This window comes from Eptesicus fuscus, chromosome 13 (assembly GCF_027574615.1).
Source record: "Eptesicus fuscus isolate TK198812 chromosome 13, DD_ASM_mEF_20220401, whole genome shotgun sequence".
Lineage (NCBI taxonomy): Eukaryota > Metazoa > Chordata > Mammalia > Chiroptera > Vespertilionidae > Eptesicus > Eptesicus fuscus.
In genome coordinates this window covers 41022419-41042143 of record NC_072485.1, presented here as the reverse complement: position 1 = coordinate 41042143, position 19725 = coordinate 41022419, and the positions used below count along the sequence as shown (strand labels likewise).

General features: G+C 49.6%; 1 protein-coding gene across 4 annotated transcripts in view; it reads left to right on the top strand.

Moving 5' to 3' along the window:
- The window catches only part of P2RY6 (pyrimidinergic receptor P2Y6), a 65235-nt gene that overhangs the window by 17613 nt on the left and 27897 nt on the right, over positions 1–19725 (top strand). Inside the window, exon 1 of one of the 4 annotated variants that reach the window (XM_054725009.1) lies at positions 10492–10524. The exons of 1 other annotated variant lie outside the window; for it this stretch is intronic. The gene's annotated coding sequence lies outside the window, so the exon portion shown is untranslated. Of the gene's footprint in view, positions 1–10491; positions 10525–12308; positions 12375–19725 lie in introns of those variants that run through there. 2 more of the 4 variants (XM_008149945.3, XM_028158249.2) reach the window with 2 other exon arrangements.

Genomic DNA, 19725 nt, shown 5'->3' with positions numbered 1-19725 from the left:
TTGTATAAGACTACCACATCTTACCAGATGTAAGAAATGTCCAAACTGGCAGAGAATTTTTATGTTTATTTGAACCAAACTGATAATAATGCTGGGAAGCAAGATCTCAAATCAAGAATGACAGTTTTGTAATTTCTTTTATGCAGTTGAAATTAAGGAGGAAACGCAAGGAAGATTATTTGAAGGTGAGAAAGCAAGGTGGGGATTGGATTACAGGACAGTTAACATTATGTGCTCTCTTGAGGGTGGTTCTCTTCCAAGGAGTCTAAAAAAGAGGAATTTTTTTTAATTGATTGGAGAGTGAGAGAGAGAGAGAGAGAGAGAGAGAGAGAGCATTCTTGTATGTGCCCTGACTGGAGACCAAACCTGCAACCTTGGCATATTGGGACAACACTCCAACCAACTGAGCCACCCAGCCAGGGTAAAAGGAATTTCAAAGGAGTGTTAACCTAGATGCACAAAAACAATGGTCAGGGCTTGCTTAGGCAAAGCAAATTTTTTACTAAAGAAATAAAATATGCGAATTGCCAAAAGCCAAATGTAAGCATTATGTATGTCAATACAACAACACTTCAGATAATGAAGATAACACATGACAACATCACCATTAGTACCCAAAACAGTATTAATACGGGATGACTAGAGGACTAGGTATGTACCCAGGACCTCAGGGTGGAGGGTAGTTGTGGGGCGCGGCTACAGTGTTTTGGACAGGTTCAAGCCTTGGACTGATGAGAGGGCACAGTCCTCTTGTGGCCACATGCAAGTCCCAGCTTGGAGGGCAGGGCCCTCCCAACACAATTATAGCCAACAGCTGTAGTTGTAAGCTTGAACCTATGGTCCGAACACGTGGCCCCACGTGCCTGAGTGATGTGAGCTTGATAGAGTTCAGGTGCATGTAGTTGAGTAGGATTGAAACCCACGAGAATGTTGTAAACATCTTGATCACGCCCTTACTTTGCCTCGTGGCATCTGCTATAAAATAAAGACACGGCTTGTGGGGTGCGGCGCTGTCTCTCAGGAAGCAGCGTCCCACCGAGACCCAGCTTTCATTCTCTTGTCTGTCTTTTCTAAGCCTTTCAGCCACCCCCCACTCAGGTTCACCCCCGTGCCAGCGTGCCACAGGTAGTATAAAAGTTTCACACAACACTATCTAAAATGGCATCAAATATTCTGAAAAAAACATTTAGTTCTCACTGCAAATTTTGTCATTTGCCATTTGAAACTACAGCACATAAAACTGGATAAACAATTCAGCTGCTTTTTAATTTTACAGTGAGGTTTAACATGGAAAAATCAGATAAACACTGACAATAATAAACTGTGGTCCTAGAAAAGAGGGGTGTGTCTCCTTAAACTTCCTCTCACCAGTAAGACCATAAATATTGTTAGGGCGAAGATTGTTTCCTAAATTCCCTTCAAGTCTCCAGTGCTTCTCCCCTTCTTAAATTATACAGCAGTCATATAAGGAGCTCAAGAAATATCAGTTGAGCATGGCCAGCATAGCTCAGTGGTTGAGCAGTGACCTATGAACCAGGAGGTCACGGTTCCATGTCAGTCAGGGCACATGCCCAGGTTGTGGGCTCAATCCCCAGTGGGAGTGTGCAGGATGCAGCTGATCGGTGATTCTCTCTCATCATTGATGTTTCTATCTATCTCTCCCTCTCCCTTCCTCTCTGACAAACCCAGAATTTTGATCACCTGGATAAATAAACCCAAGAAGCAATTCATAACTGCTTTTCCAAATACTAAAACCATATACACTGAGTGGCCAGATTATTATAATCTCTGAATGCATAATAATCTAGCCACTCAGTATATATATATATATATATATATATATATATATATATATATATATATATATCCCAGTGCATGAATTTGTGCATGGGTAGGGTCTGGCCAGCCTGGCCAGGGGGAGGGGACATGGGTGGTTGGCTGGCCTGCCTGCTGGTCGAACTCCTGGTCGAGGGGACAATTTGCATATTAGCCTTTTATTATATAGGATATACACCGAGTGGCCAGATTATTATGCGTTCAGAGATCATAATAATCTGGCCACTCAGTGTATTTTTTAACTTCCCACATCTTTCTTTATATACACTGTGGCTTTCTTTTACCAAATATATCAAACTTTTTATATAAATGTAGCAATAAACAAGAAATAATTTTTTTTAAAAAAAGAAAGAAATATCAGTTGAATTGGAATATCTTACTCCATTATTTAAGTAATAGTTAAAGAAAGATTTTAATTATTGACTCTGCTAGGCACAGTGTTAAGAATTTTACATACATCACCTCAGTTAATCCTCAAACCACTGGAGGGGACAGAAATATTCTCCTGTTTATGAGTGACTGATTCTGACAGGCAAAGGCATGGTCTTTGTTGTGCATTTTCTGTTGTGCCTGTCACCAGCCCTCTGAGCTCCAGTTCCAGTTTCTTTCCTTACAGAGTGGGTGACCTTGGACAAGACCATCGACCTCTCTGAGCCTCGGTTTCCTCATCTGGAAAATGAGAGGAATCATCTGTTCTATATAAGGCTTAAGAAGATTAATGTGTTGATTTATGCAAAACTACTTAGAAAACAGCAAATCCCTATATAAATTTTTGTTTATAAAAATTTATAATTTTTCTCAATAATGGGACACTATTAAGCCAGCGTATTTGGGATAATAAAGGTGACATCTTGATTTTTTTAAATGATGTATTTGCTTTTTATTAAATTTTCAACTAAATAATGCATTCACTCCATTCAAAAAATACCAAAAGGTAAACAGTTAAGAGTCTCTCTCACTGATTCTATTAAGTAACCACCATCCATGGTTTCTCCTTTATCTTTTCAGATAATTATATGCATATAGAAGCCCTAAAAGCCTTGTATTCTTTTTTATGCCCTTTATACACAAAAGGCTGCATTCTTATACACATACTTGTAACTTTTTTTCTGCAGATTTCTTGAAAGTCTTTCCACATTAGTACACAAAAAGCTTACTTGCTCTGTTTACAGCCATCATTTATTTCACCAGTTCCCTATGAATAAATATTTAGGTCATTTCCAATCTTTGGATATTGACTTGTTGATTTTTTAAAGAGCTGAAATTAGTGAAAACATCAACTCTCTCTTCATTATGAAGTGTAAACTATTTAACCAAACAATGTCAGGATATACAAATCTGACTTAAAAGGGACAGGAATCTGTTGGTATCAAGTGAAAGATTTGTCCCCTGATCCACAGGCTCAACTCTCATGAAATTTGGCTTCTGGCTCCCCCTGTTGATTTTGTCACCCCATCAGGCCCCCAGTAGCAGGCAGTGTTGCAGAGGCCAATGAGGCTCCAGAGGTAGTTTGAGCAGCAGACCTCTAGGGACTGTCACCTCCTTTCCCACACGCACACTCCCTTTAATGCAGTGGTTCTCAGCCTTTCTAATGCCGCGACTTTTTAATGCAGTTCCTCATGTTGTGGTAACCCCCAACCATAAAATTATTTTCATTGCTACTTCATAACTGTAATTTTGCTACTGTTATGAATCGCAATGTAAATATCTGTGTTTTCCGATGGTCTTAGGCAATCCTGCTAGCAGTTCTCAACCTGTGGGTCGCTGCTGTAGAGCCTGTAGGAACAGCTCTGGTGATCATGGTTCTGGTAGGAAGGAGCTGGGCTGAAAAGAGAAAGGCCTAAATCTTGCCTCAGAAGTCCTGAGTTCTAGTTTTGACCCACACTTCCTAGACGTATAACCTAAAGCCAGTCATGCAGTCTCTCTGAGCCTCAGTTTTCTCATCTGTGAACTGGGAATAATCATAGTATTTACTCAGACTCCATGTACAAATGAAGCATGATAATATATGCAAAACACTTAGCACAGTGCTGGCTCATAGAGCACATGTGAAATAAATGGTAGCATGTTTTATTAGCAGAGCTCGGAAGGATGAACAGGACTCACTAAGAAGATAAAGAATTGCATGTATAAACAGCAGAACTTACCAAGTCTGAACGCTCAGAGCCAGCACGGAAGGGAGGCAGGGCCGGGATGGCTAACCCAACTTTGTAGTTGAGGAAACAGACCCAGAAATGGGCAATGACGCACCCTCATCTCCCATCAGTGTACGTGGAGGCAGGGAGGAATTCAGAGCCCGAGGAAGCACTGCCAGACAGAATTCCTGATCAGGAATTGTGAGTTAACACTTGGCTGGGCAGTTGGAATGTGGTGGGAATGTGAAAGGGGGAACTTTCAGGAAGAGGTACCCCTATTCGGAACATGGGCTGGCCACGGCTGCTGGACTGACAGGGTAAACAGGAGCGCCATGGGGCTCCTGGACCTCAGGGAAGGGGCTGGGGCTGAAAGAGCAGCACTAGCCTCATGAGAAGGCTGCAGGAGCCTCAAGGCTGGGGGCGGACAGGGGTCAGGGAAGTCTCAGGAGTCGTTAGAAATGCCAGACATAGCTCATCCAGCCATTGGTCTCACTGGACTCCTGCCAGCTGCTAAAGCTTCTGAGGTCATAGAGGCAGGGAAGGGGAGGAGGAGAAGGGAGAGGAAAAGAGGAGGTAAGTTTGCTGCCAGACACGGTTTAATGGAGGGTTCTGTTCATCTCTTCTGGGGCCAGCGGGATGAGGCCTGGCTCCTGGTCCCAGCTCTGCGTCTCCCTCCTCCTCCAGGGCCCTTGGCCCTAGTGACACCACACTGCTCTGCACACAGCTCTGGCTGCTCCTCAGTCTCGTCCCTCGTCATCTTGTCTTCCCTCCTTTAACGGATGGCTCCATCCTAAACCTTCTTCTCGGTCTTTCTCTCTCTCTTCCACCCTACAGCCTAGAGAACCAAGCATTAAGCTGGTTAAGTCCCAGATCTGGGTCTCCAGCCACTGCCAACCCTGGTGATGAGATGTGATTTTATTAGAGAGCCACCAAGTTTCTCTGACTTGATGTAGGTGCAGGGATCAAACCACTTGGCTATGCTCATCAGAATAGGCATTTCCAGGGGCTGGACCACAGGCTCCATGGAAATCAAGTGAGAGTCTGCAAACCCTAGAGGGCCTGGGCAAGAAAGACTGAGGGCTGAGGGAAGAACTCTGGGGAGCAATCAGGGCCACTAAGCCAAACCCCATACCCCCGACTCAACACAAATTCTGCCCACTTTGGAGAACCAAGGCTCAGCCTATTAGGAGTACGTGGGGCTCCACTCTGCCCTGTAGCAGATGCTGGAGCAGGTCTCTGCCCATGACCCTCAGCACTCACTATTACTTACACCTCCACAGCTTCTCACTGAGGATCCTGGGGCTCTGCTGGGGGCTTTCTCTGGATGTGTGGAGTACATTGGACCAGAAGCGTTAGAAAGTTTGGGGACCAGCCTTTGATCAATGACAGCTAGAGTTGACACATAAATGCTGTCTCCCAGAAGTTCCCAGTAGGATTGGGCCCCAATGATAATCTGTTCATTGACCACCCTGAATCGTCTTCCTTCTTTTTCTTGTCTCCTGTAACCAGCCCTCTACTGATCATCTCAGAAATTAACTACTTTCATTTGAATCCATGCCTCAGGGTCGGCTTCTAGGGGAACGCAAACCAAGATACCTGCTCTGTCTCCCTCACATTCACATCCAATCTGCCCAAGTCCTGCAGATTCTTCATCCCAAAGAGCCCCAAAATCCACCTTCTAGTCAGCTCCTCATTTGTCATCCCTCTTCCATCTCCACTGCTTTGGCCACCATTCGCCTGAATACTGGCCCAGCCTTGTCACTGGTCCCTGCCTCCTCTTCTTCCCCTCCTCACAACAGCTAGCGATCTTTCTAAGACACAAGTCTGATTCGGTCCCTTCCCTGTTCATACCCTTCCATGGCTCTCATCACTCTCAGGATAAATCAGTCTTCCCAGCCTGGCACTCAAGGTCCTGCAAGGACTGGCCCCCTTCAGCCGTGTCATGCCCCACTCCTCCCTTCACTGGACTCTCCCGTAGGACCGAGCTTCACAAGGTTCCCAGAATCTGCCATGTTCTGTCTCACCTCCAGGCCTTTGCATGCTGCCCCCTCTCCCAGGAACAGCCTCCCTGATTTTACCCAGATAGTTCTAGACCTGGAACAGGCTGCAATGATCGGGTGTATCAGAGGCCAACAGTGGGACCTTGGGAGCCCTAGGAGGCACTGGGCCATGTCTGGTGGGAGAGAGGCAGAGAAGGCTTTTGAGAGGAGGTACTTCTCTCTCTGTGCTGGCCCTGCTCACCCTGTCACGCAGGGGAGTTGGGAAGTCAAGAGAGAAACCCAGGCAACCAGTGTGCCGCCTACAATCTCACCTCCTCCTTCCCTTCAAGGGTAACGTTACACTGTTGGTTATCCCCATTCGTGTCCTCATATGCTTTCGACTAAGTTTAGTATTATTTTGCATGTTTTTAAACTTTATGTTCATAGTATGATACTGTGTGCATTGTTTTTATACTTCTTCCAGTCACATTATGCTTGTGAGATTTAGCTTTATTGCTGTGCGTTGCTTTGGTTCATTCATTTTCTCTGTTGCATAGTATTCCATTATATGACTATACATTCATCTCTTATTATCAGAGCATAGACCATTCCTACTAGCAAATTTGTGGATAGTGAAAAGCCCATATTATAGAATCTTTGCTGGAAAAAAATATGTTCCCAGCTTATCTGAAAACTTCAACTTAATTTCTCACAAATATCATTCGAATTCTTTAAAGTTATTAATAATCACCATAATTTACGCACAGTATAAAGCTATGTTGTCCAATATGATAGCTACTAGCCACACGAGGCTATTTAAGTTAAAATGTGAATTAATTAAAAGTTAAAAATTCAGGTCCTCAGTTGCACTAGACTCATTTCAAGTGCTCAATAGCCACAAGGGTCTAGAGGCCACCATATTGGACAGTAGATACAGGATATTTCCATCATTACAGAAAGTTCTAAAGCATTTAAAACACTGGTTACTGCAGAATCTAATACTGAACAAGCCATTTCTGTTTCCTCACACATAGAGCAGTTCCTGTGTGTGATGGAGAAGGACGTATACTTGGCCAAGCCTCTCAATGAGCTTTATTACTTCCATATTTTCATCTAAGTAAGGGCTTTTCTAAGTCTTTCTTGTCAGGCTTCCCGACTTTCTTAGAAGACACTTAATAATGAGGGGGAGATGGTACAATTGTGTACCCAACAAGTAGAAGCAACGTAAGTACGAGGCATGATCCCATCTATCAGAACAGCTGAGTTACAACTGCAGCTCACTCCACATCCTCTCACCATGCTGTTGGACACCCAAAGATCTGTCATGACAGATTTTCTACTAGTAAAAATTTTGCAAGTCATTAGAGCAAATATTGGGAAAGTGAGAGTTCAAATAGCAAGGGATACCTGAATAAAAGTGTATTTTTTCCCATTCTCTTATTGATGGATATTGAGATTGTTCCCAGTGTTTTGCTGCAGACATGATACTGCGGTGTGGATTTTTATACACCTGCCAGAGTTTCTCCCGCCCTTATGTGTTGGGGGGGAATGGCTTAGTCTTAGACTATGTGCATCTTCAGCCGCTAGATATTGGCAAATTGCTCTTCGTCTTAGTTGTGTTCAGTTTCTAGTCCCACCAGCAGTGCACAAAAGTTTCTATCTCTCCACACGCTCAACAAACTTGGTGTTATCAAACTCTTCAATTTTTGCTAATCTCGTGTGTACAAAATGGTACTTCACTGTGGTTTCAACCGACATTTCCCTGGTTGATAGCGAGGTTGACATATTTTCATATGTGTATTGGCCATACTTGCTTTCTCTTCTGTGAAATGACTGTTCGTGTCTTTTTGCTCATTTCTCTGTTAGGTTGTTTGGCTTTTTCTTATTGATATGTAGGAGTTTTTTATATATACTGCATAATAATGCTTTGTCTGTTATCTGTGTTGCAAGTATCTTCTCCCAGTTTGTGGTCTGTCTCTTTGTGTGTATGTATGTGTGTATTTGGAGTAAAGAATTAAAATTTTTTTATTATGCTTGAGTTTACAAACTTTTTCCTTCATAATTTTTTTTTTTTTTGTTGTTGTTGTTGGTTTTAAGAAATTCTTCATTAATCCTGGCACCTGGTGGGAATTCAGTCAATGTTGGCTATGAGTTGGGATGGAAGGAGGGGCTGGTTTCTGTCTGAGTGCTCAGGCGCTGGGAGGAGCTGCCAGGGCTGATGGTGTCATCACAAAGACAGGACACGGGGGGGGGGGGGGGGGGGCGGGGGGAGAGGGGGGAGATTATTGTAGTGAAGAAGGTGCTTTAATCCGCGAAAGGGAGCTGTCCAGGGAGCCGTAGGTCTGTGTGCAGGAGAAAGGCTGGTTGAATGTGGGGACTGTAATTGTCCAGCACACTACCCTTCCGCAGGGAGAGTGTGTAGAGTGAGCAAAGACGGGGGGCAGAGAGCCCTGGGAGGTGTCCGGAAGCCAGGAGGAGAATGGGGAAGGTTGTGTGGGGCCGTATGGAGAGTTCTTGAATGTCTCTGTGGCGTGACTTCTTGTGCACTCCTTCAGAGGCATGGAGGTCACTGGGAGCGTTCTGGGCACAGAGGCTCGATAAGTGGGCAGAGGACTGCAGAGGAGGCAACTCCTCCCTGACCAACCCCTGGCAGTTAGGGGGAGAGGGGAGCAATACCTGGAGGAGGTGGCTCTAAGGCAGGGCTTGGGGAGATGCTGGAGCATGTTCATAGTGTGAGCCCCAGGAAGGAATAGATCTGCCAAGAAGGACTCCTTGTGGTTAACCGGGCCCAACTTCATAACCAGAGTCTAGCAGCCATTGCTGACAGAGGCCTCTCAAGCACACTGCATTTCAGGGAAACGCTACAGACTGAGCGGCCAGCCTCCTGCATTGTGTTCCTGACAACTGAGTCAACCCTGGCGTTGTCTTTATACCAATTGAACTGAAACCTGCCCTGTCCAATCAGAACTGCACAGCTATATCCTCATTTGCATCAATACTGCCCAATCAGAGCAGCTCCATAACAACCAATCAGAATGCACAATTCTAACCAATCGGACTCTGAGGTTTGGGCCAATTAGACAGTGCAGATTTGGAATCTCTATTTGCATAAAATGGACCAATTAGTAACCAGGGTGGGGACTTTCTAAAAGGCAGCCTCCTTTTTGTCTCAGTTGAGTGCACTTTCCGTTTCCACTGGAGGCTGTGTTTCCCAGCTTTGCAAGCTGTTCATCTGACTAAAGTTTCTTCTTTTTCTGCACCTCAGATTTGAGACTATTGTTGACATTAGCTTGGTGGCAATTAACTTTTGTTGACAACAGGCCTGCAGGGAAGGGAACCAGGAGATGGTGGGGTACCCAAGGGTGTGGGTACCTGGCAGAAGCAGAACAGCAGCTCTGGGTAGGGCTGGGGCTTTCACCTTCAGATGAAGGAAGAGCCACTTCTTGGAAACTTGGGGAGGCAGATGCTGAGCAAAGTTGGGGCAGGACCTTACGAGAGACCCCTCCATTGAGCTTTGTCTCAGTTCTGTCTGCCTGGCACAGGGAAGGGCCAGTGAGCATTTGATGAGTGAATTGTCTTGGCAAATAAGGTAGAAAATGGAATCAGCAGCTAAGATTGAGGTGTCAGGGAGTTAAGGCTTGTGGAGAGGGAAGATCTAGAAGGGCCACCATGAGGGCAGATGAGACAGCTTCCCTAGATGATGGGTCTCCAGGGGCCCAAATCCACTGAGTCACAGGCAAACACCTTTCTACAAGAGGCTGGCAGATAAGGCCTTGCCTCAAGGCCCCTTCTTCAGAGAGAGATGGCCACAACCACAGCCCATGACACCAAACACCGCTGGGTCTGTCCTCAGATCTCCACCCTCCACCCCCTCCCTGGGCCCGTCACCATCATCTCCTCCCAGATGGAGCAGCCTTCTAGCTGGGCTCCTGCTGCCACCTTGCCCCACCAATTCGTCCCTCATTCTCCATCCAGCAGCCTGAAAGCTCTATTAAAATGAGATTTGATTGTGTCACTGCTGATCTCAACACTTTGGTGACTTCCACAGCTCTTCAAACAAAGGCCAAATTCCAGACCATTGCCACAAGGCCCTGCTGGGCTGGCCACTGCTGCTCCTCCAGCCCCATCTCCAACAATGCCTCCTGGCTTGTCCATCATTCCCCCCCACCCCACACACACACACACACTTTGGCTGTGCTTTATTACCTGGACCGTGACAAACCCTTTCCTGTCTCAAGCCCTCTGTGGAGTTCCCTCTGCCTGGGACTCTCCCCCTCTCTGTCACCTGCTGAGGCCAACTTCTCACACTGGTCTCAGCTTAAATGGCACTTCCTCTGGGAAGCCTTCCCAAATCTCCCAATGTAAACTAGATGCCCTCCCATTGTGGTCTCTCCTCTAGCCCCCACTTTTCTGCCGTGTATAATTATGTGTAAACGTATGCGACTCTTTGTGTAACGTCAGTGTTCCCCACCAGATTATGAACTCCATGAGGCCAGTGCTATTTGGACTGTTTTGTTCATATACATCCTCAGCGCCTAGCACAGAATCTGGCACATAGTAGGAACTCAATAATGGTTGGTTGGTTTGTTTGTTTGTTTTTCATGGATTTTAGAGAAAGGGGGAGAGGGAAACATCAACGTGTTGTTTCACTCTTTAAATGGTTGATTCTTGTATGTGCCCTGACCCGGGATCAAACCTGCAACCTTGGCACGTTGGGATGACGCTCCAACCAACTGAGCTCCCCTGCAAGGCTCAGTAACTATTGAATAAAAGCTGCAATGGCTGCTGAGAGGAGGGCCCAGCTTGTCTGAGGGCTATACGTCATGGAAGGTTTCAGGGATGATGGCATTGGAGGCCACTGTCCATAGAAGACTTTAGAACAGTGGTTCTCAGCCTTTCTAATGCCACGACCCTTTAATACAGTTTCTCATGTTGTGGTGACCCCCAACCATAAAATTATTTTCGTTGCTAGTTCATAACTGTAATTTTGCTACTGTTATGAACCTTAATGTAAATATCTGTGTTTTCCGATGGTCTTAGGTGACCCTGCTAGTGGTTCTCAACCTGTGGGTCACGAACCACAGTTTGAGAACCGCTGCTGTATAGCCTAAGACCATCGGAAAACACAGATATTTACATTACGACTCATAACAGTAGCAAAATTACAGTTATGAAGTAGCAATGAAAATAATTTTATGGTTGGGGGGTCACCACAACATGAGGAACTGTGTTAAAGGGTCACAGCATTAGAAAGGTTGAGAACCACTGTTTTAGAAGATAAAAGAAAAGAAGAAAGGGAAGGGGAGTGACCTTCAGGAGGAATGTTGACACTGACGAGCACCAACTACAGTCCAGGTGCTGTCCCATTACACCATCCTGACACTCACCATCCCCAGCATCACTCCCGCCCCACCCCCTCTTTAGTGTGATGTCCCACTAGTTGGGTGAGCTGGGATAAAGTAATCTCCCTGAACCTCAGTTTTTTCATCTAAAATGGATTTGTAACACCACGCCCTGGGGTTGTTATGAGGACCGGGGGCAATGTATGGTGTGGAAAGTGCCACCAACCCATGCTGTGGGGGTACGTAGGCTCTGGAGTCAGACTGCCTGGATCCAAATCTTGGGTTTGCCATTTATTAGCTGTGTGACCTTGGGCAAGTCACATCAGCTCTCTGTGCCTCAGTTTCCCCTCCTGTAAAATGGAGTTAAGAACTCCTCTGGAGCCCAGCCAGCGTGGCTCAGTGTTTGAGCATCAACCTATGAACCGGGAGGTTCACACGCCAGGGTTGTGGGCTCAGTCCCCAGTATGGGATGTGCAGGAGGCAGCTGATCAATGATTCTCTCTCATCATTGATGTTTCTATCTCCCTCTCCCTCTCCCTCTCCCTCTCCCTCTCCCTCTCCCTTCTTCTCTGAAATCAATAAAAATATGTTATATAATAAAAGAACTCCTCGGGACTTGCTATGGTGATTAAATGAGGTACCTGGCACATAGTACGTGCTCAAGAAATAACAGTTATCCCTCCCTCTCTTCCACCATCCCATGTCAGAGCCAATTCTGAGGATTCACCCCTTAAGCCACTGTCCCCAATGCAAAGAGGGAAACTGAGGCCAGAGAAGGGTAGGAGTCTCCAGGGAACCTGGGTGGGAATCCAGGAGTCCCAGGTCCTAGCCTAGAGCGCCTTTCCTGGCGCCTGTTTCCCCAGGGGCGGGTAGCCTGGCCCGGCCCGCTAGGTCTGGCCCCACCCCTGCCCCGCCCCTTTGCGCTTGAGGAGCGGGACGCGGGGTGCACGAGACGCTTGGGACCGGGACCGGGACCGGAGCTGCCGCCGCCGCCTGTGCTGCCCCTGGGTTTGTGGGTTTGCTTCCCGGCGCCGGAGTGAGTGCGTCCCTGGCTCAGCCCCTGCCCGTGCTAAGCCGCCCAGGTGAGGAAGGGCTGTGCGGAGGCGGAGACCCGGGGCGGGAGTGCGGGTGCGCGGGTGGAGGGGGCGGGGGTACAGTGCAGGTCTGTGCACTCCAGGCTCCTGTTGCGACCCCGATGGGATTCTGGGGGTGAGTGCGTGTGTGTGTGTGTGTGTGTGTGTGTGTGTGAGAGAGAGAGAGAGAGAGAGAGAGAGAGAGAGAGAGAGAGAGAGAGAGAGGAGATTAGTGTGTGGTGTGTGCGTGGTGTGCCCAGTATAACCAATGGGTTGTGGTGTGTGTCAGCGTGCAAGAAGTGTATGGGGTACCTATCTGTAGCTTTGGGTGACTGTGCCAAGGCAACCCAGGGGTTCCATGTGTGTGCCCATGGTATATGTCGGGAGCCAAGGCACACTGGTGCATACATGTGTGTTGTGCGTGTTGTGAGATGTGTGTCCTGTGTGTGGCACATCCATAGCCCTGTGTGGCGTGCTGAGCCGGGGAATGGAGGTGAGAAGCGTTGATGCCGCTGTTACCACAACCCCAGGATGGTTCTGACTTTTCCCACCCAGCACCCCTAAGGGCTTGGGAGAGTAAAAGCTCGCCCCGGATCTGGGTGGAGGCAGTGCAAATAGTCCCATGCACATTCGCACACACTGGAAGCTTCTTTGAAGTCTCATCTTTCACGCTTCAAAATTCATGTGGACGTTGCATTCCTCTGTAACATTTCTGCATTTCTTTTGGTGTAAATATATCGGTCTGATTCGTTCCCATCCAGTGAGTTGACTCACTGGCTAACGAGCAGGTCTGTCCTGTGATGGGAGCCCTCGGGCACCTGGAGAGTACAAATCTCCTCCCTGTCCTCTGCGCAGGGACGGCAGGACCCAGGCCTGCGGCGGGAGGTGGCGGTGTGGCTGTGTGTGTGCGTGTGTCAGCACCGTTGTGTGGCAGGAAGCTGGAGCTGTGGAAGGCCATCGGCACTGTGTATGAAGGAGGGGGTCACGGTGGTGTGGGGGACAGTGTGGGCTCTGTCTTGATTATTTCTAGCGTGGGGACAGGGGAGCTGGCTTCTGGGGAGGAGCCCTGACCACCCATGAGGTTCTCACCGTGGCTCCACGGGTGGGGCAAGAAGAGGTTGCCGGACCCCAGAGGACCACAGGGGAGGGGGTTCCCATAGCAGTGACCACCTGGGACTGTCGCGTTGTGAGTTGTGTGTCCTGTGTGTGGTGTGCTGAGCCAGGTAATGGAGGTGAGAAGCACTGAGGCAGCTGATGTAGTTGTGTTACCCAGGCTTGGTTTAAATCCCAGCTCCCGCACTCTGTACATGGAGGACTTGGGGTAAAAATCTCTCTGTGCCTGAGTTTCTTCATTTATAAAGTGGAGACGTTACCAGTATTTGCTTTGTAGGGTTATAGTGAGAACTGAGTCTCTGGATATAAAGTGCTTGGCACGGTCTCCAGCACATGAAGAACCCTTAACAGCTGGTAATAAAACTATGGTGCTGGTGACAAAACTATGATTATACTGATGGATCTCCCCGACCCTGACAGGAGTGGGTTCCTGCCCACCCAGGGACCCTCAGTTCCCACAGAACCAATGATTCCCCATGAACCAGGCAGGTGGGAATCTGAGCGGCCTCCCCACCCCATTTAAGAATGCCTGAGGTAGCCATTCCTGTCCCCAGGCTCCATCAGTGTTGAACTCTCAGTGACTGGCTTCTGGGAAGATGCAGTCTGAAATGGGAAGATGCCAAGTCTCTGGCAAGGCCTGGGATGGGGCATGGGACAGAGGCCAGAGGAGAAATGCAGGGGGCCCTAACTGGTTTGGCTTAGTGGATAGAGCGTCAGCCTGCGGACTGAAGGGTCCCGGGTTCGATTCCGGTCAAGGGCACACCCCTGGGTTTCAGGCTCGATCCCCAGTGTGGGGTGTGCAGGAGGCAGCCGATCAATGACTCTCTCTCATCATTGATGTTTCTATCTCTCTCTCCCTCTCCCTTCCTCTCTGAAATCAATAAAAAATGTATTTACAAAATAAAAAAAAATAAAAAAAGTGCAGGGGCAGCCATGGAGCTTGGATTGGAGGCCTCTCTCTCCTGACAAATACCAGAGGAACAGGAAAATGTTAGCCTGTGCCCTTGCGTGTGTGTGTGTGTGTGTGTGTGTGTGTGTGTGTGTGTGGACTGGTAGGGGTAGGGGTGCTCTCTGCCTAGAATGAGGAAAATCAAGGTAGGCTCTGGCAGCTGAGGCTGCAAGGTCAGAGTTCGAGCAGGTGGGCCTGAGCTCCAGGCTAAAGTGGGCCAGGAAAACCCTCAGGCTGAGGGTTTTGGGGGGAAAACATTTGTGTTGGCAGAGCAAGAGCCCTTGTTCCTAGTGACTTTATCGGGTCGGCTTAGAGAAGGTGCCGGAGGCCTGAGAGGATGAGGGGACATAAAAGGCAGTGTTGGGAGCTGCGGAAACATATTGAGGGAGGGCACCTAAATATACCCACTGTGGTGACGGGGCGCTCTGACCGGCCGGCGGTGAGGCTGGGGCCAGGGCAGAGGCGGACCACTGTCCCCGTGGCCTCGGGCAGGGAGTGCTTCGGCCCGGCCCAGAGGCCCTGAGGGCTGCTCGGGGACGCACTCTGCCGGGCAGCCGGAGGCCGGGTCCGGCCCCTGTTGGCGAGGTGACAAGGCCAGCTCTCTCTTCTCAGCTTTCAGCGACGTGGGACCGAGCGATGTGGCGTCACTTCTGGCCCCGGTTGCCTTTAATCCACAATCCCAGCTATAAATGTTTATGATTCCACAGCCTTACTCCTAAGACTCCATAATCTCAACGCAAGCATTCTGGAAATTTATGACCCAAACGCTAACTTTCTGTGCTCTGGCTGTAACATTCTCTGATTCCGGTTCAGATGTTGGAGGATTCTGACCCCGCTCTGGCAGTTGGACACTTTCTAGCTTATCAATGACCGGGGAAGATTTACCAGGGGTCACTTCTGCGAAATTACCTGAGAAGCCCCAGGAAAGGCCCCTCCATAGCCAGCCCCAGCCATTGCGGCTCCTCTGGGGTGAGGGAGGTTCCCTGGGGAAATGGCCACATGCCCCCTGGGATGGGTAACAAAGGCCCCTCCTCATCCGGGCAGTGGGGGTGCTTGGAGCAACTTGTGGTTCTCAGGCGGGGGTGGCCCAGGAGAGGGAAAGGTGAGGATCCAGATTGTCATTGGTCCCCTCAGGGTAAGGGAAGGGTAGGGTCACCGGCTCCTGGAGGGAACATGGAGAGGAATAAAGGAGAGAAAAAGAAGTGGGGCTGAGGAGACCCCAAAGGAAAACTGGATTCTGTCTGAGAGACGCTGAGAAGACCTCGGGTCGCAGGAAGACTGAGAGGTGTTAGCAGAAACAGCACATGTATGTGCCGCCCTGCTGGAACTCAGCAGGGACTGGGGAATGGAGAGCTGATGGCCGGTCCTCGGTTCAGCTGTGTGGCTCTGGAAATGTCACCGTCCCTCTCCAGACCTCATTTTCCTCATCTGACAAATGAACACACAGCGCTAAAACTCCTTGACCTCGCTTTCCCGTCACTGGGGACATCAGCACTATTGTGGAATGCCTGGACTTTGGACCAGTCTGTAAACAGTTGAACGAGTGAGGAATGAATGAGCAAATGAAGGATCAGATGAAGAGATGTGAAAAGGCAACATAAGGCCCATCTCCCCCTCCCGTCTCCCTTCCCCTCTTCCCCACCCAGCCTCAGCCCAAGTGTGAGAAATTGATCTCAGAACTAAAAGAACTGGGGCGAGGGGGCGGGGGGGGGGGCCGGGGGGGGCGGGCTGTCCTCTGGAAGAACCCAGGATTGGCTGAGAGTTTAAGAGATTGGGCGGGGTGGGTACTCCTGGGTGTCACCCCTTGCCCTGCAGCATTTTTCCTTTTAGCCCTGCCCTGGGCCTCGGGCAGCAGGGCTGTGGATTCAGGAAACTCTCCATGATTATCTCCCCATGATCATCGACCCCTGCCCCAGCCCCGAGCTAATGATTGAAGGAGGGAGCTATGGCTTCAGAGGGCCGATGTGGTGAGCAGAAGCCCCCAAGAAGCTGGTGGCAGAGTGGAGGCCAGAAGGGTCCTGGGCCCCCCACGTGTGAGGCAGGGTGGCTGAGGGAATGGCTCACATCTGTGCAGGTGTTGGCCTGAATAGAGGGCGGCGCAGGTGGCACGCATTTCCCAGGCACCTGCTGTGAGGCACTGTGCTCGGTCCTTACCTGGGTGTTCTCTGTCCTCCAGCCACCTGGCAAGAGTGAGGGGTTGGGTGCATCCTGGGCGTCTTCCTCCATTTCTCCTTCTTCTTAACTCCCCCATGTAATTGTCAGGCCCCCTTGAACCTGCCTCCCAAATATCTCCTCACTGGTCCCCTTGTCTCCGCCCCTTTGTGTGATTTTGGCCGAGCTCTGGAATCCTCACAGCCTCCCCACCTCCAGCCCCAACCTTCCCTCCTTTTTACTTTGGCTGCTAGGAAGCTCCGTTGCCATCTTAGTCTAGGTTTCTGCTGCTGTTTTCTTCTGTCCTTGGTCTAATAGGATCCTGAGGTAGTATGTGAGTATTGTCTGAGCTCCTTTATGGACAGAGTTGTAAATTCTAAAGCAATCAATAAGTAAAATCGAGCATTTCCTGATTTTTATGAGAAGGTCCACTGGCTCCTTGGATTTTTCACTTTTCTTTTTCTTATTTTTTTTTAAATATGTTTATTGATTTCAGAGAGGAAAGGAGAGGGAGGGAGAAATATAAACATCAATGAGAAGAGGGAATCATTGATCATCTGCCTCCTGCACACCCCCTACTGGGGATCGAGGCTGAAACCTGGGCGTGTGCTCTGACCAGGAATCAAACCATGACCTCCTGGTTCATAGGTTGATGCTCAACCACTGAGCCACACCAGCCGGGCCGCTTTTCTTGATGGCCTCTCCCACCACACTGACCCCTACCCACACATGGAGCTATTGCTGCTGAAGGGGGCAGTGTATTAGTTCAAAGCATTGTGTTCAAATTCTGGCTCTGCTACGATTATCCCTAAGAACCTTAGGCAAGTTGTTAAGCCCTCAGTGTGCCCCCTGTTCCCATCTGTAATACAGGAATAATGATGGTTCCTGTCTTATAAGGGCATGTGAGGATTAAATGAGGTAGTATAAGCGCTGTGTGCTTGCCAGGTTAGTTATGACCCGAATGTCTCTTAGCCATCCAGGGCGGGCTGACAAGGAGGAGGGGCCAGCTCTGTGTGGAATGTTCTAGATCAGTGCTTCTCAAATGTCAGTGTGCACATCTATGCCTGAGGTCTGAGTCAGTAGGTGGGGCCTCAGAGTGCATTCCTGACATGCTCTCAGAGGATGCCTGTGATCCTGAGCGGAGTTCACACTTCGGTCTGTACGTGAGGACGTAGGTCAGGCTGTGACTGGGATCCATCCCCGAGATCCAGAGGGTGATAGAGGATCCTGGGACGGGGGCCCCCACCCCATCCTGAAGACCTGAGGAGGCTGGACCCTGAGCTGAGTCTGAGACAAGGGTGCTCTTCGTCTCCACTAAGTCACCAGCCTCAGAAGAGCTCAGTGGATTAAGTACATGAATGAACCTAAAGTCTAGTGAAGTGAGGCTCCGGGGGGGGGGGGTGCTGTGCCCCCTCTGCCTGGGAATGGCCCTGTCCCTGCTAGAACTCCACTTTCCCACATTCTGTCCTTCGAGCTTCCAAATCCAGTGATTAATTAGCCTAAAGCCTCGTTTTAGGCTGGTGACAAGCCGAGCTGGTGGCTGGCTGGACAGGTGCGGGGCCTCTGAGCATTCTGGCTAGGGCTTGTGCAGGATGGCTGAGGAGGAAAAACTGAACAACATCTGTGTCCTTGGTAACCCCTTGGTGAGAGCCGACAAAGAGCCTGGGCATCCGAGGACTCAGTTCTTCCCCTCCCTCTCTTTCCTGGCCCTGAAAGTTCCTTGTGTGAAACTTGCTGCTGAGCTGCTCAGGAGCCCTGTGTATGCTGAGCTGCATGCAGATGCATACCTGTACGGGGCAGGTGTGCATGATGGGAGTGGGGTGCTTCTGGTATGGCGGGTGCCTGGGCATATGCACACATGTGGACCTGTGTGGGTTGTATGGAGCTGCGTCGGGTCTGGGTGTGCTGTGCACGCCCCAGTGCAGCATTGCACCTGCGGGCACACCCTCTTTCCTCTTCGGCCAGGTCTCTGTGGCTCCTCTGTGCTTTCCTGCAGTGGTAGGCAACAGACCCCAGACTATGGACAGAGCTGCAAAACGTCCAGGTTGCAGAGAAGGAAAACAGGTGCAGCAAGAGGGACCAGCGCCCCCCCCCCATGTCTGAGGGACCACCAGGCATGCTGCCTGCAAACCTGAAGTGGTGCCAGCTCCCTTCAGGATCTGATCTGAATCCCAGAGGTACCGAGTCTGCTCTATCAGACCAGGACCAGCCTGTCTCGGACAGAGGGCTGAGGGTAGCGTTTTCCTCCTGGCTTCTGGAAGGAGCAAGGGACCAATGGGCAGTGGTCTTGGGTGCCCAGATGTGTGCGAGGTATTCCTGTCAGCCCTTGACTCACGTGGACAGGAATAGCTCCATTCTGCAGCTGGGGAAACCAAGGTTCAGGGAGGGGTGAGCCCAGCCCAGAGCCAGGAGGAGGTACCCTGAAATCCAGCTGGCAGTGGCTGCTTGGGGGGTGGGGCCTCTGGAGGCAGGGTCTAAGGTCAGCCTGGCATAATGTTGGTGCAACGGGACATGCAAGGTGTAAACTGTGAGGTGCTTGACTATTGTACAGGGGCTGAGGGGTTCCTGCTGTGACTAAAGGAAGGAGAACGGCTGTGGAGGGTCTGACGACCCCTGGAGGGCTTTGGCCTTGGGCACACACCAACCCCCCTCCCAACCCCCTCCTCCAGAAGCCTACACCCAGGGCTGACCTGGGAGAGCCCGAGTTAATCCTCTAAGCTTTCCTCCTCCTCTTGTCTAAGTGCTTTTGTCCCTGGGGAAATTTGAGAACCTGCAGTGACCAGGAACCCCACAAATCGCCTACGGCATCTCAGCCAGCCTGGGATTGTGACAAAAGCTGCCTCTCCCCTGGGAAAACAAGGCCTGTGAACTGGGTTTGTGGGCTCCCCAGGAGTAGGCATGTGTGTGCATATGTGTACATCACATGCTGAGACACAGGCACAAGAAAACATACATTGGTGCTATTCCAAACACATGTGAGTACATGTGCAACTTCCAGGTCAGACCCACACATGGCTGACACCCCCCCCCCACCATGCAAACATGCATATGCCTGTCATTTATGAACTTACATCCTTTCCAGTCTGAGGGCCTGAGGTGGGAGATGGGTGACCCTCACTGTTCCCTCAGGCCTGCTCCTTCTCTTCC